Source organism: Arachis ipaensis, chromosome B5, assembly GCF_059453495.1.
Source record: "Arachis ipaensis isolate K30076 ecotype BB chromosome B5, ASM5945349v1, whole genome shotgun sequence".
Lineage (NCBI taxonomy): Eukaryota > Viridiplantae > Streptophyta > Magnoliopsida > Fabales > Fabaceae > Arachis > Arachis ipaensis.
Window position 1 is genome coordinate 103,153,458 of NC_142440.1, and position 23,204 is coordinate 103,176,661.

Consider the following 23,204-nt stretch of genomic DNA (forward strand, 5'->3'; position numbering starts at 1 on the left):
CTATGCACGTGTAAAGCTAAATGCTCAGCCCAAGCACACACCAAGTCGGCCCCGGAAGTGGATTTCTGCACTATCTGCATTTAGTTACTCATTTTTTGTAATCCCTAGTAACTAGTTTAGTATAAATAGAACTTTTTACCATTGTATTCATATCTTTTGATCATCTTTGGAATTGAAGGCTGGCCTCATGACCATGCCTAGACCTTTTTCTCTTATGTATATTCTACGGTGGAGTTTCTACACCTCATAGATTAAGGTGCGGAGCTCTGCTGTTCTTCATGAATTAATGCAAGTAATATTGTTTCTCTTTTAATTCACGCTTACTTCTTCTCCAAGATATACTCTCGTACTTAATTCAGTTAAGTCAGAATGAAGGGGTGACCCGTGACAATCACCCACTATCTTCATTACTCGCTTAGCCAAGATCCGCGTGCTTGACAACCACAAGCAATCTACATGATGTTCAACGTAGTCATTGGACGACAGCCGGAGTATATTCTCTTGGGTCTCTAATCCACGGACCGAGTCCGTGAGATTAGAACCTTTGTGGTATAGGCTAGAAGCAATTGGCAGCATTCTTGAGATCTAGAAAGTCTAAACCTTGTCTATGGTATTCCGGGTAGGATCTGGGAAAGGATGACTGTGACGAGCTTCAAACTCGCAAACATTGGGCGCAGTGACAGTGTGAAAAAGGATAGAGAGATCCTATTCTGACGCTAGTGAGAAACGACAGATGATTAGCCGTGCGGTAGCTGTACCTGGTATTTTTCATCCGAGACGAAAAATCCGACAATTGATTAGCCGTGCAAAAACCGTACCTGGTATTTTTCATCCGAGAGGATCATACAGCTTGCCATGGAAGGGAGCACACATGATTAGAAGAAGACAATAGGAAAGCAGAGGTTTAGAAGTAACAAAGCATCTCCAAACTCTTATCTGAAATTTTCACCAATGAATTACATAAGTATCTTTATTTTCTTTTATGTTTTATTTATCTTTTAATTATCAAAACCTCATAACCATTTGAATCCGCCTGACTAAGATTTACAGGATGACCATAGCTTGCTTCAAGCCGACAATCTCTGTGGGATCGACCCTTACTCACGTAAGGTATTACTTGGACGACCCAGTGCACTTGCTGGTTAGTTGTATCGGAGTTGTGAAAAGTGTCATCACAATTCCGTGCACCAAGATTTTGGCGCTGTTGCCGGGGATTGTTCAAGTTTGAACAACTAACGGTTCATCTTGTTGCTTAGACTGGGTAATTTTATTTTATGTTTAAGTTTTTTTAATTTTAATTTTTTGAAAAAATACAAAAAAAAATTTATAGTTTTCGAAAAAAATTCATTCGGAAATTTTTAAGAATGAATTCTAGAGCTTCATGAGATACGTTGAAACCTGGCTGGCTGTTAAGCCATGTCTAATCTTTTGGACTGAGGTTTCCACTTTCCATTGTAGAAAGGACATGTCTGTATTTGTTATGCTAAAGCTTGGCTGGCCATTTGGCCATGTCTAATTCTTTTGGACCGAAGCTTTAGACTAACATTGCATGAATCCTGGAATTCTTATTAAAAAATTTTAAAACCAAGTTTCTTGTTTGAGTCTAGTGTCAAATTTTAAGTTTGGTGTCAATTGCATTTTTTTATTTTCTTAAAATTTTAAAAAATTCATGCATTATGTTATTCTTTGATCTTCAAGTTGTTCTTGATGATTTTCCTTGTTTGATCTTTAATTTTTCTTGTTTTGTGTCTTTTCTTGTTTTTCATATGCATTTTCGAATTCATAGTGTCTAAAAATAAAAAATTTATAAGTTTGATGTCTTGCATATCTTTCTTTTCATAAAAATTTTCAAAAATATGTTCTTGATGTTCATCATGATCTTCAAAGTGTTCTTGGTGTTCATCTTGACATTCAAAGTGTTCTTGCATGCATTGTTTGTTTTGATCTTAAATTCTTATGTCTTTGTCTTTTTGTTGTTTTTCTCTTTCTTCATTAATTCAAAAAAAAAATCAAATCTTTTTAAATTTCCTTTTCAATCTTTTTCAAAATAAATTTCAATCATATCTTTTTCAAAATAAATTTCAGTCATATCTTTTCTAACTTCTTATCTTTTCAAAATTTATTTTCAAATCTTTTTCAATTAACCACTTGACTTGTTTGTTTTAATTTTAAAAAGTTTACTATTTCTTATCTTTTTTTCAAAACCACCTAACTACTTTTTCACTTCTCATTTTCAAAACCAACTAACCACTTTTTCAAAATTCTTTTTAATTAACTAATTACTTTAAATTCTAATTTTATTTTATTTCTTTTCTTAAATTTCGAATTCTAACTTAATTAATTAAATAAAAATAAAAATATTTTTCTTCTCCCTCTTTTTTTTAAAATTCGAATACTTTTTCTCTCATCTCTTTCTATTTATTTAGTTATTTACTAACACTTCTCTTCTACTCGTAATTCGAACCCTCTCCCCCTCTCTGTGTTCGAATTCCTCTTATTCTCTCTCTACCTCATTCTTCTATTTTTCTATTCTTATACTCACATAAAGGAATCTCTATACTGTGACATAGAGGATTCCTCTTCTTTTCTGTTCTCTTCTTTTTCATATGAGCAGGAACAGGGATAAAGGCATTCTTGTTTAAGCTAATCCTGAACCTGAAAGGACTCTGAAGAGGAAGCTAAGAGAAGCTAAAGCACAACACTCCGGAGAGGACCTTACAGAAATTTTTGAAAAAGAAGCAGACATGCCAGCCGAACCCAACAACAATGGTGGAGATGCACGGAAGATGCTTGGTAACTTTACTGCACCATCTTCCGACTTCTATGGAAGAAGCATCTCAATTCCTGCAATTGGAGCAAACAACTTTGAGCTTAAGTGATGAGCAGATAATTTATACGCTTTTTGGCATTGTTTTTACATAGTTTTTAGTATGATTTAGTTAGTTTTTAGTATAATTTTATTAGTTTTTAAATAAAAATCACATTTTTGGACTTTACTATGAGTTTGTGTGTTTTTCTGTGATTTCAGGTATTTTCTGGCTGAAATTGAGGGACTTGAGCAAAAATCAGATTCAGAGGTTGAAGAAGAACTGCAGATGCTATTGGATTCTGACCTTCCAGCACTCAAAGTAGATTTTATGGAGCTACAGAACTCCAAATGGCGCGCTCTCAATTGCGTTGGAAAGTAGACATCCAGGGCTTTCCAGAAATATATAATAGTCTATACTTTTCTCAAGTTTAGACGACGTAAACTGGCATTCAACGCCAGTTCCATGTTGCATTCTGGAGTTAAACGCCAGAAATAGGTTGCAAAGTGGAGTTAAACGCTAGAAACAGGTTACAAACTGGCGTTCAACTCCAAAAGAAGCCTCTACACGTATAAAGCTCAATGCTCAGCTCAAGCACACACCAAGCGGGCCCCAGAAGTGGATTTCTGCATCATTTACTCATTTCTGTAAACCCTAGTAACTAGTTTAGTATTAATAGGACTTTTTACTATTGTATTTGAGATCTTCGGATCATCTTTGATCAGTTTTATGCTATCTTAGACCTTTATGGGGGCTGACCATTCGGCCATGCCTGGACCATTATCACTTATATATTTTCAACGGTAGAGTTTCTACACACCATAGATTAAGGTGTGGAGCTCTGCTGTTCCTCATGAATCAATGCAAAGTATTATTGTTTTTCTTTTCAATTCAAGCTTATTCCTCTTCTAAGATATTCATTCGCACCCAAGAACATGATGAATGTGATGATTATGTGACGCTCATCACCATTCTCACCTATGAATGCGTGCCTAACAACCACTTCTGTTCTACATGAAGATGAGATAGATTGAGTATCTCTTAGATATCTAATACAGGGGACCGAGTCCGAGATATTAGAGTCTTCGTGGTATAAGTTAGAACCCATGGACGGTCATTTCGGAAAGTCTAAACCTTGTCTGTGGTATTCCGAGTAGGATCTGGAAAGGGATGGCTGTGACGAGCTTCAAACTCGCGAGTGCTGGGCGTAGTGACAGACGCAAAAGGATAGTAAATTCTATTCCAGTATGATCGAAAACCGACAGATGATTAGCCATGCAGTGACAGCACACTGGACCATTTTCACAGAGAGAACGGGATGTAGCCATTAACAACGGTGATGCCCAACATAAAGCTTGCCATGGAAAGGAGTAGGAATGATTGGATGAAGATAGCAGGAAAGCAGAGGATCAGGAGGAACGAAAGCATCTCTATACGCTTATCTGAAATTCTCATCAATGAATTACATAAGTATCTCTATCCTATTTTATTTTTTTATTATGTTTTAATTATCAATTCTCTATAACCATTTGAATCCGCCTGACTGAGATTTACAAGGTGACCATAGCTTGCTTCAAGCCGACAATCTCCGTGGGATCGACCCTTACTCACGTAAGGTTTATTACTTGGACGACCCATTGCACTTGCTGGTTAGTTATGCGAAGTTGTGACAAAGTGTGATTCACGTTTGAGAGCACCAAGTCTTTGGCGCCATTGTTGATGATCGCAATTTCGTGCACCATTAAGCCTCAATTAGTTTCTCTAATGCAGCAAAATTGCAAGTTTCATGGACTTCCATTAGAAGATCCTCATCAGTTCTTAGCTGAATTCTTGCAAATCTGTAACACTATTAAGACCAATGGGGTTGAACCCAAGGTCTACAGACTTATGCTTGTCCCCTTTGTTGTAAGAGACAGAGCTAGGATATGGTTGGATTCACAACCTAAAGAAAGCCTGAACTCTTGGGAAAAGTTGGCCAATGCTTTCTTGGCCAAATTCTTTCCACCTCAAAAGATGAGAAAGCTTAGAGTAGAAGTCCAGACCTTCAGACAGAAGGAAGGTGAATCCCTCTATGAAGCTTGGGAAAGATACAAGCAATTGATCAGAAGGTGTCTTTCTGACATGCTTTCAGAATGAAGCATCCTATGTATATTCTATGATGGTCTGTCTGAATTGTCCAAGATGTCATTGGACCACTCTACTGGTGGATCTCTTCATCTGAAGAAAAACCCTGCAGAAGCCCAGGAACTCATTGAAATGGTTGCAAATAACCAGTTCATGTACACTTCTGAAAGAAATCCTGTGAATAATGGGATGACTCAAAAGAAAGGAGTTCTTGAGATTGATACTCTGAATGCCATATTGGCTCAGAATAAAATATTGACTCAGCAAGTCAATATGATTTCTCAGAATCTGACTGGAATGCAAGCTACATCCGGCAGTACTAAAGAAGCCTCCTCTGAAGGAGAAGCTTATGACCCTGAGAACCCTGCAAAGGAAGAGGTGAATTACATGGGAAAATCCTATGGAAACACCTATAATCCTTCATGGAGAAATCATCCAAATTTCTCATGGAAAGATCAACAGAAGCCTCAACAAGGCTTCAATAATAATAATAATGGTGGGAGAAATAGGTTTGGCAATAGCAAGCCTTTTCCATCATCTTCTCAGCAACAGACAGAGAATTTTAAGCAGAGCCTCTCTGACTTAGCAACCATAGTCTCTGATCTATCTAAGACCACCCTCAGTTTCATGACTGAAACAAGGTCCTCCATCAGAAATTTGGAGGCACAAGTGGGTCAACTGAGTAAAAGAGTTACTGAAATCCCTCCTAGTACTCTCCCAAGCAATACAGAAGAGAATCCAAAGAGAGAGTGCAAGGCCATCAATATATCTAAAGTGGACGAACCTATAAAGGAGGAAGAGGCAGTGATTTCCAATGAGGAAGACCTCAATGGACATCCAATGACCACTAAGGAGTTCCCTAATGAAGAACCAAAGGAATCTGAGACTCATACAGAGACAATAGAGATTCCAGTGAATTTATTGTTGTCATTCATGAGCTCTGATGATTATTCTTCCTCTGAAGAGGATGAAGATATTGTTGAAGAGCAAGTTGCTCGGTATCTTGGAGCAATCATGAAGCTAAATGCCAAGCTATTTGATAATGAGACTTGGGAGGATGAACCTCCATTGCTCATCAATGAACTGAATGCCTTGGTTCAACAGAAATTACCTCAGAAGAAACCGGATTGGTACGCGGAATCGTGATTACACTTTAATCATGTAAAATTCGTTCTCTTTCTTTCCCTGGAAATGGCGCCAAAAACATGATGCCAAGACCATGGTTCACAACTCCGTATAACTAACCAGCAAGTGCACTGGGTCGTCCAAGTAATACCTTACGTGAGTAAGGGTCGAATCCCACAGAGATTGTTGGTATGAAGCAAGCTATGGTCACCTTGCAAATCTCAGTCAGGCAGATATAAATTGATAATGGTGTTTTCGAATAATAATTAATAGAATAGGGATAGAAATACTTATGTAAACCATTGGTGAGAGTTTCAGATAAGCGAATAGAGATGCTTTCGTTCCTCTGAACCTCTGCTTTCCTGCTATCTTCGTCCAATCAGTCTTACTCCTTTCCATGGCTGGCTTTATGCAAGGGCATCACCGTTGTCAGTGGCTAAATCCCCTCCTTTCAGTGAAAAATATGCTCACATGCTCTGTCACAGCACGGCTAATCATCTGTCGGTTCTCGATCATGCTGGAATAGGATTCACCCTCCTTTTGCGTCTGTCACTAACGCCCAGCACTCGCGAGTTTGAAGCTTGTCACAGTCATTCAATCATTGAATCCTACTCGGAATACCACAGACAAGGTTTAGACTTTCCGGATTCTCTTGAATGCCGCCATCATTCTAGCTTACGCCACGAAGATTCTGATTAAGAGATCTAAGAGATACTCATTCAGTCGAAGGTAGAACGGAAGTGGTTGTCAGGCACGCGTTCATGGGGAATGATGATGATTGTCACGTTCATCACATTCAGGTTGGAGTGCGAATGAATATCTTAGAAGCGAAATAAGATGAATTGAATATAAAACAGTAGTACTTTGCATTAATCTTTGAGGAACAGCAGAGCTCCACACCTTAATCTATGGAGTGTAGAAACTCTACTGTTAAAAATACATAAGTGAAAGGTCCAGGCATGGCCGAGATGGCCAGCCCCTCTGATCTAAGAACCAGGCGTCCCAAGATGGTCAAAAAGACATCTAATACAATAGTGAAAGGTCCTATTTATAATAAACTAGCTACTAGGGTTTACAGAAGTAAGTAATTGATGCATAAATCCGCTTCCGGGGCCCACTTGGTGTGTGCTTGGGCTGAGCTTAAGTGTTGCACGTGTAGAGGTCCTTCTTGGAGTTGAACGCCAGCTTTTGTGCCAGTTTGGGCGTTCAACTCTGGTTTTGGCTCCTTTTCTGGCGTTGGACGCCAGATTTGGGCAGAGAGCTGGCGTTGAACGCCAGTTTACATCGTCTATTCTTGGCCAAAGTATGGACTATTATATATTTCTGGAAAGCCCTGGATGTCGACTTTCCAACGCAATTGGAAGCGCACCATTTCGAGTTTTGTAACTCCAGAAAATCCACTTTGAGTGCAGGGAGGTCAGAATCCAACAGCATCAGCAGTCCTTCTTCAACCTCTGAATCTAATTTCTGCTCAAGTCCCTCAATTTCAGCCAGAAAATACCTGAAATCACAGACAAATACACAAACACATAGTAAAGTCCAAAAATGTGAATTTAACATAAAATCTATTAAAAACATCCCTAAAAGTAACTAGATTATACTAAAAACATACTAAAAATAATGCCAAAAAGCATATAAATTATCCGCTCATCACAACACCAAACTTAAATTGTTGCTTGTCCCCAAGCAACTGAAAATCAAAATAGGATAAAAAGAATAGAATATACTATAAATTCCAAACTATCAATGAAACATAGCTCCAATCATATGAGCGGGACTTATAGCTTTTTGCCTCTTGAATAGTTTTGGCATCTCACTTTATCCATTGAGGTTCAGAATGATTGGCATCTATAGGAACTCAGAGTTCAGATAGTTTTATTGATTCTCCTAGTTCAGTATGATGATTCTTGAACACAGCTGTTTTATGAGTCTTGGCCGTGGCCCTAAGCACTTTGTTTTCCAGTATTACCACCGGATACATAAATGCCACAGACACATAATTGGGTGAACCTTTTCAGATTGTGACTCAGCTTTGCTAAAGTCCCCAATTAGAGGTGTCCAGGGTTCTTAAGCACACTCTTATTTTGCTTTGGACCTTGACTTTAACCGCTTAGTCTCAAGTTTTCACTTGACACCTACACGCCACAAGTACATGGTTAGGGACAGCTTGGTTTAGCCGCTTAGGCCAGGATTTTATTCCTGTAGGCCCTCCTATCCACTGATGCTCAAAGCCTTGGGATCCTTTTTATTTCCTTTGCCTTTTGGTTTTAAGGGTTATTGGCTTTTTGCTCTTGCCTCTTGGTTTTAAGAGTTTTGGCTTTTTCTGCTTGCTTTTTCTTTTTCCTTTTTTTTTCTTTCTATTTTTTTCGCCTATTTTTTTTCTGCAAGCTTTGTTCTTTGCTGCTTTTTCTTGCTTCAAGAATTATTTTTATGATTTTTCAGATTATCAAATAACATCTCTCCTAGTCATCATTCTTTCAAGAGCCAACATATTTAACATTCTTAAACAACAACTTCAAAAGACATATGCACTGTTTAAGCATACATTCAGAAAACAAGAAGCATTGTCACCACATCAATATAATTAAACTAAGTTCAAGGATAAATTCGAAACTCATGTACTTCTTGTTCTTTTGAATTAAAACATTTTTCATTTAAGAGAGGTGATGGATTCATAGGACATTCATAACTTTAAGACACAGTTACTAACTACTAATGATCATGTAATGAAGACACAAACATAGATAAGCACATAGCATAGAAAACGAAAAACAGAAGAAATAAGAACAAGGAATGAATCCACCTTAGTGATGGTGGCGTTTCCTTCTTGAGGAACCAATGATGTCCTTGAGCTCTTCTATGTCTCTTCCTTGTCTTTGTTGCTCCTCCCTCATTGCTTTTTGATCTTCTCTTATTTCATGAAGGATGATGGAGTGCTCTTGATGTTCCACCCTTAATTGTCCCATGTTGGAACTTAATTCTCCTAGGGAGGTGTTAATTTGCTCCTAATATTTATGTGGAGGGAAGTGCATCCCTTGAGGTATCTCAGGGATTTCTTGATTTGCAGCCACATGTTCTACCACTGAGCTATAAACCCTTGAGATGAATCTTTCCATCTCCCATGACTCGGAGGTGGAAGCCTTTGTCTTCCCTTCCCCTCTTTTAGAGGTTTAGGTGCCATCAATGGTAATGGAAAAACAAAAAAAAGCTTATGCTTTTACCACACCAAACTTAGAATGTTGCTCGCCCTCGAGCAAAATAAGAAGGAATAGAAGAAGAAGAAGATATGGAGGAGATGGAGGGATGTGTGTATGGATGTGAGTGGTGGATGGAAAACAGAAGGGATGGTCATGAATGGAGAGATAGAGGGTGAGGTGGGTGGGGATCCTGTGAGATTCACAGATCCTGAGATGATCCTGTGGGTCCACAAATCCTGAGATGATCCTGTGGGGTCCACAGATCTTGAGGTGTCAAGGCATTTACATCCCTGCACCAATTTAGGCATGCAAAATGCCCTTGCACACAACTCTGGGCGTTCAGCACCAGGTTGGTGCCCATTTTGGGCGTTCAACGCCCATTTGCTGCCATTTCTGGCGTTGAACGCCAGAACCATGCTTGTTCTGGGCGTTCAGCGCCAGGATGCTGCCCATTTTGGGCGTTCAGCGCCAGAACCATGCTCTGTTCTGGCGTTTGAATGCCAGACAGATGCTCCTCCAGGGTGTGATTTTTCTTCTGCTGTTTTTGATTCAGTTTTTGATTTTTTTGTTTATTTTGTGACTCCACATGATCATGAACCTATAAAGACATATAACTAAGAAAAATATAGTTAGATAAATAAAAATTGGGTTGCCTCCCAACAAGCGCTTCTTTAATGTCAATAGCTTGATGGTGGGCTCTCATGGAGCCTCACAGATGTGCAGAGCTTTGTTGAGACTCTCCAACACCAAACTTAGAGTTTGGATATGGGAGTTCAACACCAAACTTAGAGTTTGGTTGTGGCCTCCCAACACCAAACTTAGAGTTTGACTGTGGGGGCTTTGTTTGACTCTGGTTTGAGAGAAGCTTTTTATGCTTCCTCTCCATGGGTGCAGAGAGAGATCCTTGAGTTGTAAACACAAGTTTGTCCTCATTCAATTGAAGGATTAATTCTCCTCTGTCCACATCAATCACAACTCTTGCTGTGGCTAGGAAAGGTCTTCCTAGGATGATGGATTCATCCTCTTCCTTTCCAGTGTCCAGGACTATGAAATCAGCAGGGATGTAAAGGCCTTCAACCTTTACTAACACGTCCTCTACTTGTCCATATGCCTGTTTTCTTGAATTGTCTGCCATCTCTAATGAGATTTTAGCAGCTTGCACCTCATAGATTCCCAGTTTCTCTATTATAGAGAGGGGCATGAGGTTTATTCCTGAACCAAGGTCACACAGAGCCTTAAAGATCATGGTGCCTATGGTACAAGGTATTATGAACTTTCCAGGATCCTGTCTCTTCTGAGGTAATGTTAGTTGATCCAGATCACTTAGTTCATTGATGAACAAGGGAGGTTCAACTTCCCAAGTATCAATGCCAAATAATTTGGCATTCAGCTTCATGATTGCACTAAGAAACTTGGCAGTTTGCTCTTCAGTAACACCCTCATTCTCTTCAGAAGAGGAATACTCATCAGAGCCCATGAAGGGCATAAGGAGGTTCAATGGAATCTCTATGTTCTCTAGATGAGCCTCAGAGTCCTTTTGTTCCTCAGAGGGAAGCTCCTTATTGATCACTGGACGTCCCAGGAGGTCTTCCTCCTTGGGATTCACGTCCTCCACTCCCCTTGTAGGTTCGGCCATGGTGCTTATGTCAATGGCCTTGCACTCTCCTTTTAGGTTCTCTTCTGTATTGCTTGGGAGAGTACTGGGAGGGATTTCAGTGATCCTTTTACTCAGCTGGCCCACTTGTGCTTCCAAATTTCTAATGGAAGACCTTGTTTCATTCATGAAGCTCACAGTGGCCTTGGATAGATCAGAGACTAGATTTGCTAAATTAGAAGCATTTTGTTCAGAATTCTCTGTCTGTTGCTGAGCGGATGATGGAAAAGGTTTATTATTGTTAAACCTATTTCTTCCACCATTATTAAAGCCTTGTTGAGGCTTTTGATCCTTCCATGAGAAATTTGGATGATTTCTCCATGATGAATTATAGGTGTTTCCATAAGGTTCACCTAAGTAATTTACCTCTGCTATTGCAGGGTTCTCAGGATCATAAGCTTCTTCTTCATGAGAAGCCTCTTGAGTACTGTTGGATGCAGCTTGCATTCCATGCAGACTCTGAGAGATCATATTGACTTGCTGAGTCAATATTTTGTTCTGAGCCAATATGGCGTTCAGAGTATCAACTTCAAGAACTCCCTTCTTCATAGGCGTCCCATTATTCACAGGATTCCTTTCAGAAGTGTACATGAACTGGTTATTTGCAACCATGTCAATGAGTTCTTGAGCTTCTGCAGGCATTTTCTTTAGGTGAATGGATCCACCTGCAGAAGTATCCAATGACATCTTTGATAACTCAGATAAACCATCATAGAATATATCCAGGATGGTCCATTCTGAAAGCATGTCAGAAGGACACTTTTTGGTCAGTCCTTTGTATCTCTCCCAAGCTTCATAGAGGGATTCACCTTCTTTCTGTCTGAAGGTCTGAACGTCCACTCTAATCTTACTAAGCTTTTGAGGAGGAAAGAACTTGGCTAAGAAAGCCTTGACCAGCTTATCCCATGAGTTCAGGCTATCCTTAGGTTGAAAATCTAACCATAGTCTAGCTCTGTCTCTTATAGCAAAAGGGAAAAGCATGAGCCTGTAGACTTCAGGATCTACTCCATTAGTCTTAACAGTATCACATATCTGCAAGAATTCAGTTAAAAACTGAAAAGGATCTTCAGATGGAAGTCCATGAAACTTGCAGTTCTGCTGCATCAGAGAAACTAATTGAGGTTTCAGCTCAAAGTTGTTTGCTCCAATGGCAGGAATGGAGATGCTTCTTCCATGTAAATTGGAATTAGGTGCAGTAAAGTCACCAAGCATCTTCCTTACATTATTATTATTTTCGGCTGCCATCTCCTCTTCCTGTTCGAAAATTTCTGAAAGGTTATCTCTGGATTGTTGTAATTTAGCTTCTCTTAATTTTTTTCTTCAGAGTCCTTTTAGGTTCTGGATCTGCTTCAACAAGAATATTCTTGTCCTTGCTCCTGCTCATATGACAAAGAAGAGGGCACAGAAGAAAAAATAATAATAATAATAATAATAATATGGATCCTTTATACCACAGTATTGGGATCCCTTTGTGAGTGGAAGAAAAGAGGAAAAGAAAATCTGAACTCAGAGAGAGAGGGGGTTCGGATTTTTGGTGAGTTGAAGGAAAGATGTTAGTATATCAATAAACAAATAGAAGAAGATGAGAGGGGGAAGTGAATTTTCGAAAATAATTTTTGAAAAAGAGTTAGTGATTTTTGAGAATAGTTTTTGAAAAAGGTTAGTAAATTTTTTTTCGAAAATTAAAATAAAAAAATTAGAATAATTAGTTAATTAAAAAGAAATTTTGAAAAAGAGGGAAGATATTTTCGAAAATTGGAGAGAGAGAGAGTTAGTTAGGTAGTTTTGAAAAAGTTAAGAAACAAACAAAAAGTTAGTTAGTTAGTTGAAACAAATTTTGAAAATCAATTTTGAAAAGATAAGAAGTTAGGAAGTTAGAGAAGATATTTTGAAATCAAATTTTTGAAAAAGATAAGAAGATATTTTTGAAATTAGTTTTGAAAAAGATTTGATTTTTAAAATCTCAATTAATGACTTGATTCATAAGAAATCACAAGATATGATTCTAGAACTTAAAGTTTGAATCTTTCTTAACAAGCAAGTAACAAACTTCAAATTTTTGAATCAAAACATTAATTGATTGTGTTATTTTCGAAAATTTGATATAAAAATAAGAAAAAGATTTTTGAAAAATATTTTTGGAATTTTCGAAAATAACTAAGAATTTTGAAAAAGATTTGATTTTTGAAAAAGATTTTGAAAAAGATAAGATTTTCAAATTGAAAATTTGATTTGACTCATAAGAAACAATTTGATTTTAAAAATTTTTGAAAAAGTCAATCAAATTTTCGAATTTGATGAGAGAAAAAGGGAAAGATTTTTTTTTTTGATTTTTTTTTATGATGCAAGAGAGAAACAAGAAAAATGATGCAATGCATGGCAATTTTAGATCAAAACTATGAATGTGTGCGAGAATGCTATGAATGGCAAGATGAACACCAAGAACACCGTGAATATCATGATGAACATCAAGAACATATTTTTGAAAAATTTTATATGCAGCGAAAACATGCAAGACACCAAACTTAGAAATCTTTCATGTTTAGACTCTAATAAATAAAAAATGTACATGTAAAACAAGAAAAGACACAAAACAAGGAAAACATCAAGATCAAACAAGAAGACTGACAAAGAACAACTTGAAGATCATGAAGAACACTATGAATGCATGAAATTTTCAAAAAATGCAAGATGCACATGCAATTGACACCAAACTTATAACATGACACATGACTCAAACAAGAAACACAAAAATATTTTTGATTTTTATGATTTTCTAAATTTTTTTTTTGTATTTTTATTTTTAATTTTTTTTCGAAAATTATTTTGAAAAATAAAAATAAGGATTCCAAAATTTTTAATATGAATTCCAGGAATCTTGCCATGTTAGTCTTAAAGCTCCAATCAAAGGGTTAGGCATGGCTTAATAGCCAGCCAAGCTTTAATAAAAATATGAGTGTAATTCAGACATGACAAGCCTAACATGCTCTATCCAAAAGAATTAGACATGGCTTTACAGCCAGCCATGCTTCACATGCTTCATGAAACACTAGAATTCATTCTTAAAAATTCTGAAGAAAAATATATTTTTGAAAACAATTTTTTTTTCGAAAACAGATGAGAAAATTTTTGAAAAATTTTTTGAAAAATTTTTGAAAACAAAACAAAAGAAAATTACCTAATCTGAGCAACAAGATGAACCGTCAGTTGTCTATACTCGAACAATCCCCGGCAACGGCGCCAAAAACTTGGTACGCGGAATCGTGATTACACTTTAATCATGTAAAATTCATTCTCTTTCTTTCCCTGAAAATGGCGCCAAAAACATGATGCCAAGACCATGGTTCACAACTCCGTATAACTAACCAGCAAGTGCACTGGGTCGTCCAAGTAATACCTTACGTGAGTAAGGGTCGAATCCCACGGAGATTGTTGGTATGAAGCAAGCTATGGTCACCTTGCAAATCTCAGTTAGGCAGATATAAATTGATAATGGTGTTTTCGAATAATAATTAATAGAATAGGGATAGAAATACTTATGTAAACCATTGGTGAGAGTTTCAGATAAGCGAATAGAGATGCTTTCGTTCCTCTGAACCTCTGCTTTCCTGCTATCTTCATCCAATCAGTCTTACTCCTTTCCATGGCTGGCTTTATGCAAGGGCATCACCGTTGTCAGTGGCTAAATCCCCTCCTCTCAGTGAAAAATATGCTCACATGCTCTGTCACAGCACGGCTAATCATCTGTCGGTTCTCGATCATGCTGGAATAGGATTCACCCTCCTTTTGCGTCTGTCACTAACGCCCAGCACTCGCGAGTTTGAAGCTTGTCACAGTCATTCAATCATTGAATCCTACTCGGAATACCACAGACAAGGTTTAGACTTTCCGGATTCTCTTGAATGCCGCCATCATTCTAGCTTACGCCACGAAGATTCTGATTAAGAGATCTAAGAGATACTCATTCAGTCGAAGGTAGAACGGAAGTGGTTGTCAGGCACGCGTTCATGGGGAATGATGATGATTGTCACGTTCATCACATTCAGGTTGGAGTGCAAATGAATATCTTAGAAGCGAAAAAAGATGAATTGAATAGAAAACAGTAGTACTTTGCATTAATCTTTGAGGAACAGCAGAGCTCCACACCTTAATCTATGGAGTGTAGAAACTCTACTGTTAAAAATACATAAGTGAAAGGTCCAGGCATGGCCGAGATGGCCAGCCCCTCTGATCTAAGAACCAGGCGTCCCAAGATGGTCAAAAAGACATCTAATACAATAGTGAAAGGTCCTATTTATAATAAACTAGCTACTAGGGTTTACAGAAGTAAGTAATTGATGCATAAATCCGCTTCCGGGGCCCACTTGGTGTGTTCTTGGGCTGAGCTTAAGTGTTGCACGTGTAGAGGTCCTTCTTGGAGTTGAACGCCAGCTTTTGTGCCAGTTTGGGCGTTCAACTCTGGTTTTGGCTCCTTTTCTGGCGCTGGACGCCAGATTTGGGCAGAGAGCTGGCGTTAAACGCCAGTTTACATCGTCTATTCTTGGCCAAAGTATGGACTATTATATATTGCTGGAAAGCCCTGGATGTCGACTTTCCAACGCAATTGGAAGCGCACCATTTCGAGTTTTGTAACTCCAGAAAATCCACTTTGAGTGCAGGGAGGTCAGAATCCAACAGCATCAGTAGTCCTTCTTCAACCTCTGAATCTAATTTCTGCTCAAGTCCCTCAATTTCAGCCAGAAAATACCTGAAATCACAGAAAAACACACAAACTCATAGTAAAGTCCAAAAATGTGAATTTAACATAAAATCTATTAAAAACATCCCTAAAAGTAACTAGATTATACTAAAAACATACTAAAAATAATGCCAAAAAGCATATAAATTATCCGCTCATCACGGATCCCGGAAGGTTCTTACTACCCTGTACCATAGGCACCATGACCTTTGAGAAGGCTCTGTGTGACTTGAGGTCAGGTATAAACCTTATCCCACTCTCTGTAATGGAGAAACTAAGGATCTTTAAGGTACAAGCTGCAAGAATCTCATTAGAGATAGCAAACAAATCAAAGAAATAGGCTTATGGACTTGTAGAGGATGTCTTAGTGAAGGTTGAAGGCCTTTACATCCCTGCTGACTTCATAATCCTAAACACTGGGAAGGATGGGGACGAATCCATTATCCTTGGAAGACCCTTCCTAGCCACAGCAAGGGCTGTGATTGATGTGGACAGAGGAGAGTTAGTCCTTCAATTGAATGAGGACTACCATGGAGAGGGAGCATGAAAAGCTTCTCTCAATACAGAGTCAAACAGAGCCCCCACACTCAACTTCTATGTTTGGTGTTGGGAGGCCACCATTAAGCTCTGAGTCTCTATGAAGCTCTCTAAGAGCTCACTGTCAAGCTATTGACATTAAAGAAGCGCTTATTGGGAGGCAACCCAATCTTATTTAATTATATTTATTTTTATAGACACTTGTTTTCCATTGTTCATGTTATGTTTTCTTTAGGTAGATGATCATATGGAGTCACAAAAATAACTGCAGAATTAAAGCGGAATTAAAAACAGCATCAAAAATAGCACACCTTAAAGGACAAGCTTACTGGCATTTAAACGCCAGTAAGGATAGCAAAATGGGCGTTTAACGCCCAGTCTGGCAGCATTCTGGGCGTTAAACGCCAGAATTGGCAGACAGACTGGCGTTTAATGCCAGAAAAGGGTGTCTGGCTGTCTGGCTGGCGTTAAACGCCAGAATTGGCAGACAGACTGGCGTTTAACGCCAGAAAAGGGTGTCTGGTTGGCGTTAAACGCTAGAAAAGGGCATCAGCCTGGCGTTTAACGCCAGAAAAGGTATCAAAGATGGCGTTAAATGCCAGAAATGGCACACAGAGAGCGTTTAAACGCCAGAAAGGTGTAGGGACCAGAATTCCTTGACACCTCAGGATCTGTAGACCCCACAGGATCCCCACCTACCCCATCTCTCTTTCTCTCTTCTTCACACCTCTCCATAACACTCTTCCCTAAATACCCTTGACCAATCCCATCAATACCTATTCCCCAAACACCATTCACCTATCAAATCCTACCCTCTTCCCCACAATCTCTTCACCACTCACATCCATCCACTACTCCCCAAAAACCCATCATAAAACCTCACCTACCTCACCATTCAAATTCAAAACATTTCCCTCCCAAACCCAACCCCTTCATACACGACTTCCCTCTCTCTCTTACCCTATAAATACCCCTCCTTACCACATTCAATTTCACACATCATAAACACTCCTACCCCCCTTAGCCAAATCCAAAACACCCCTATATCTCCTCTATTTCTTCTTCTTCTCCTCCTTTCTTTCTTCTTTTGCTCGAGGACAAGCAAACCTTTTAAGTTTGGTGTGAAAAAAGCTCTGCTTTTATTTTTTCATAACCATTAATGGCACCTAAGGCCGGGGAAACCTCTAGAAAGAGGAAAGGGAAGGCAATTGCTTCCACCTCCGAGTCATGGGAGATGGAGAGATTCATCTCAAAAGTCCATCAAGACCACTTCTATGAAGTTGTGGCAAAGAAAAAAGTGATCTCCGAGGTCCCCTTCATGCTCAAAAAGAGTGAATATCTGGAGATCCGATGTGAGGTTCGAAGAAGAGGTTGGAAATCTCTCACCAACCCCATCCAACAAATCAGAATCTTAATGGTTCAAGAGTTCTATGCTAATACATGGATCACTAAGAACCATGATCAAAGTGTAAACCCGAACCCAAAGAATTGGCTCACTATGGTTTGGGGGGAATACTTGGATTTCAGTCCGAAAACTGTAAGGTTGGCATTCAACTTGCCAATAATGAGAGAAGATCCTCATCCTTTCACTAGAAGAGACAACTTTGATCAAAGGTTGGACCAAGTCCTCATGGACATCTGTGTGAAAAGAGTACAATGGAAGAGAGACTCCAAAGGCAAGCCAGTTCAACTAAGAAGGCTTGACCTCAAGCCCGTGGCTAGAGGATGGTTAGAGTTCATCCAACGCTCTATCATTCCTACTAGCAACCAATCCGTAGTAACTATGGATCGTGCTATCATGATCCATAGTATCATGATTGGAGAGGAAGTAGAAGTTCATGAGATCATATCTCTAGAACTATACAAGGTGGCTGACAAGCCCTCCACTTTGGCAAGGTTAGCCTTCCCTCATCTCATCTGTCACCTATGCAATTCAGCCGGAATTGTCATAGAGGAAGACATCCTCATTGAAGAGGACAAGCCCATCACTAAAAAGAGGATGGAGCAAACAAGAGAGCCCACTCATGGACCTCAACAAGAGCATGAGGAAATCCCTCATCAAGAAATCCCTGAGATGCCTCAAGGGATGCATTTCCCTCCACACAACTATTGGGGGCAACTCAACACCTCTTTAGGGAAATTGAGTTCTAACATGGAACAACTAAGAGTGGAGCACCAAGAGCACTCCATCATCCTCCATGAAATCAGAGAGGACCAAAAGGCCATGAGAGAGGAGCAACAAAGGCAAGGAAGAGACATAGAGGAGCTCAAGCACTCCATAGGATCTTGAAGAGGAAGAACTAGCCGCTGTCACTAAGGTGGACCCGTTCTTTAATTTCTTTGTTCTTATTTTCCCGTTTTTCGTTTTTGTGCTTTATGTTTTGTCTATGTTTGTGTCTTTATTACATGATCATTAGTGTTTATTGTCTATGTCTTAAAGCTATGAATGTTCCATGAATCTTTCACCTTTCTTAAATAAAAACATGTTTTCTGAAAAAGAAGAAGTACATGAATTTTGAATTCTATCTTAAAAATAGTTTAATTATTTTTATGTGGTTGCAATACTTTTTGTTTTCTGAATGAATGCTTGAACAGTGCATATTTTTGATAGTGAAGTTTATGAATGTTAAAATTGTTGGCTCTTGAAATAATAATGAAAAGAAAGAGAAATGTTATTGATAATCTGAAAAATCATAAAATTGATTCTTAAAGCAAGAAAAAGCAGTGAACAACACAAAGCTTGCGAAAAAAATGGCGAAAAATAAAGAAAAAGAAAGAAAAAGAAAAAGCAAGCAGAAAAAGCCAATAACCCTTTAAACCAAAAGGCAAGGGTAAAATGGATCCAAGGCTTTGAGCATTAATGGATAGGAGGGCCCAAAGGAATAAAATCCTGGCCTAAGCGGCTAAATCAAGCTGTCCCTAACCATGTGCTTGTGGCGTGAAGGTGTCAAGTGAAAAGCTTGAGACTGAGCGGTTAAAGTCGTGGTCCAAAGCAAAAAAAAAGAGTGTGCTTAAGAACTCTGGGCACCTCTAACTGGGGGTTCTAGCAAAGCTGAGTCAAAATCTGAAAAGGTTCACCCAGTTATGTGTTTGTCGTATTTATGTATCCGGTGGTAATACTGGAAAACAAAATGCTTAGGGTCACGGCCAAGACTCATAAAGTAGCTGTGTTCAAGAATCAACATACTGAACTAGGAGAATCAATAACACTATCTGAATTCTGAGTTCCTATGGATGCCAATCATTCTGAACTTCAAAGGATAAAATGAGATGCCAAAACTGTTCAGAAGCAAAAAGCTACTAGTCCTGCTCATCTAATTGAAACTAATCTTCACTGATATTTTTGAAATTTATTGTATTTTCTCTTCTTTTTATCCTATTTTGTTTTTATTTGCTTGGGGACAAGCAACAATTTAAGTTTGGTGTTGTGATGAGCAGATAATTTATATCCTTTTTGGCATTGTTTTTACATAGTTTTTAGTATGTTTTAGTTACTTTTTATTATATTTTTATTAGTTTTTATGCAAAAATCACATTTCTGGACTTTACTATGAGTTTGTGTGTTTTTCTGTGATTTCAGGTATTTTCTGGCTGAAATTGAGGGACCTGAGCAAAAATCTGATTCAGAGGCTGAGAAAGGACTGCAGATATTGTTAGATTCTGACCCTCCTGCACTCGAAGTGGATTTTCTAGAGCTACAGAAGCCCAATTTATGCGCTCTCAATTGCGTTGGAAAGTAGACATCTTGGGCCTTCCAGAAATATATAATAATCCATACTTTGCCTGAGATTTGATGGCTCAAACTGACGTAAAACACAAGCCATAGACCCTTTTCTGGCGTAAAACGCCAGAACTGGCACCAAAACTGGAGTTAAATGCCCAAATTGGCATCCATGCTGGTGTTTAACTTTAGAAATGGCCTATGCACGTGTAAAGCTTAATGCTCAGCCCAAGCACACACCAAGTGGGCCCCAAAAGTAGATTTATGCACTATCTGCATTTAGTTACTCATTTTCTGTAATCCCTAGTAACTAGTTTAGTATAAATAGCACTTTTTACCATTGTATTCATATCTTTTGATCATCTTTGGAATTGGAGGCTGGCCTCACGGCCATGTCTAGACCTTTTTCTCTTATGTATTTTCTACGGTGGAGTTTCTACACCTCATAGATCAAGGTGCGGAGCTCTGCTGTTCTTCATGAATTAATGCAAATACTATTGTTTCTCTTTCAATTCACGCTTACTTCTTCTCCAAGATATACTCTCGTACTTAATTCAGTTAAGTCAGAATGAAGGGGTGACCCGTGACAATCACCCACTATCTTCGTTACTCGCTTAGCCAAGATCCGTGTGCTTGATAACCACAAGCGGTCTACATGATGTTCAACATAGTCATTGGACTACAGCTGGAGTATATTCTCTTGGGTCTCTAATCCACGGACCGGGTCCGTGAGATTAGAACCTTCGTGGTATAGGCTAGAACCAATTGGCAGCATTTCTGAGATCCGAAAAGTCTAAACCTTGTCTGTGGTATTCCGAGTAGGATCTGGGAAGGGATGACTGTGACGAGCTTCAAACTCACAAATGTTGGGCGCAGTGACAGTGTGCAAAAGGATAGAGAGATCCTATTCCGATGCTAGTGAGAACCGACAGATGATTAGCCGTGCGGTAGCTGTACCTGGTATTTTTCATCCGAGACGAGAAATCCGACAGTTGATTAGCCATGCAGAAACCGTACCTGGTATTTTTCATCCGAGAGGATCATACAGCTTGCCATGGAAGGAAGCACACATGATTAGAAGAAGACAATAGGAAAGCAGAGGTTCAGAAGCAACAAAGCATCTCCAAACTCTTATCTGAAATTCCCACCAATGAATTACATAAGTATCTTTATTTTATTTTATGTTTTATTTATCTTTTAATTATCAAAACCTCATAACCATTTGAATCCGCCTGACTAAGATTTACAAGATGACCATAGCTTGCTTCAAGCCGACAATCTCCGTGGGATCGACCCTTACTCACGTAAGGTATTACTTGGACGACCCAATGCACTTGCTGGAGTTGTATTGGAGTTGTGAAAAGTGTGATCACAATTCCGTGCACCAACTATCATATCTATATATATTTCATTCTTTTGCATCTATCTTCTGTACCTTGTGCATTAGCTTCGTGTGAACGTTTCGCGCTTTTGAAATTCTGTTTTGAGCTTACTCCTTCATCAGGCTTCTAGATTATATTATTTCCTTCTATATATAAATATGTATAAGCCTTAGGATTGTTGTAACCTCTGATTAACCTTTGCCTTATGGCTAGAGGTAAGGCTTAGGGTAATTAGGGTATTACAAGTAGCGGTTTATGAATTGGGAGCAAGCAACGTAAACCGCTAGAGGCAGTAGCAGTTTACATGAAGGGAGCGTCTATATAATCCGTGGCTTGCAATCGTGGATTTCATTTGTGCTTTTGTGGGGTTGCCTAGAGAGAGAAAACTTGTAGAGAGAAGGAGGAGCACTTGGAGGAGGGTTTTAGAAATTTTTCGACCGCTGACTTGAGGCAGAGAGCATAGCAGACGAATAGAGCTTGTACCGGCTGAACGGTGTTGCCCACGTTGCCGGTGCCATTGCCGACGAGGTTAGCTTTATGTTATTTATCTCAGAATTAACATCTGTTAGATAGGTTATGGAATGTAGGATGTAGATGCTAGAATAGATTAATGTTATGAAAATCGGTCATCTGGCCATGAAATTTAGTTTAGTTAGTGGGTAGGTTATGAAATTTTATATTTTATTATTATACGAAGGATTGAATTTAAATTTTAAATGTAGGGTGTAGATGCTAGAATAGATTAATGTTTCAAAAACCAGACTGGACCGGCCGGTTCAACTGAAAACCGGTCATCTGGCCATGAAATTTAGTTTAGTTAGTGGGTAGGTTATGAAATTTTATATTTTATTTTTATATGAATGATTGAATTTAAATTTTTAAATATTTCTATTATACTTTTACTAATTTTAATTTATATTTAACAAAATCGGTTCGACTACGGTTCAACCACGGTTGGACCATTGAATTATTGAAACAGTAATTTTAAAAGATTTATATTATACTTTTAATAATTTTATTTTATATTATATTATACTTTTAATAATATTTTAATTAATTAATTGTTTAGTTGTGTTGTTGTGTGGCAATATTTATTTATTTATTCGGTCGAATAAGTTAAGATTTTTCCGTGTTGCATGTAAATTTGAATAACGTTGTGGATGTCTTTCGTGCATGGTGCAGACAAGTAGGTGTATCTACAGTGTGAGGCGACAACAAAATATGCCAATGCATGACAGAATCATACCTTATTTAGAGAGGGATGGTTTGTACCACTTGGCCAGGCTAAACAATCGTTGGTTCTGGTTGGATGAGCATATGGTTAGTGCGTTCATTGAGAGGTGGCGTCCCAAGACTCATACTTTCTATATGCCTTTTGGAGAGTGCACAGTGACACTACAAGATGTGGCGTTTCAGCTTGGGTTGCCTATTGATGGGAGGGCTGTCAGTGGTTGCCTTGCAGAGTTTGAAAATTTCATGGAGGGTGGCCGACCAGCCTGGGAGCGGTTTCAGGATTTATTCGGTGAGCTGCCTCCACCGAATAAGGTCAAGCAGATGACCGTCCAACACGATCTGGTCCAACCTCATAGTCAAAATTGGGGACACCAACAGGCACAACAGCAGTACCAATCGCAACACATGGAGGATCCTGGATCGGAGCGGAAAGTGCTACCGCTGGCATTGATGTTGAGGCACCACCCATCATCGTCGACTGGGGATTTGGCACAGATGCCCTAGAGCTGTCGACGCCATCCTCCAACTTCGCAAACAACTCCGGTATTCTGACCTCCGGAAAACTCCGCCGACGGTGAAACAAGACCTACAAGTCTTCATCGGACCCTATGACAAACGTCTCATACTTCACCCCAGCAGCCACAATGGCAATGGGAATCTTGTAGAACAATTTCTTAATCCACTTG

The 23,204-nt window shown here is 38.8% G+C and overlaps 1 non-coding gene across 1 annotated transcript; it reads left to right on the top strand.

Moving 5' to 3' along the window:
* Positions 1 to 11,649: 11,649 nt before the first annotated feature.
* Positions 11,650 to 11,756, top strand: LOC148565209 (small nucleolar RNA R71). Its single transcript, XR_015883975.1, has one exon. It is a non-coding gene; the product is annotated as a small nucleolar RNA R71 (small nucleolar RNA).
* Positions 11,757 to 23,204: the final 11,448 nt, after the last annotated feature.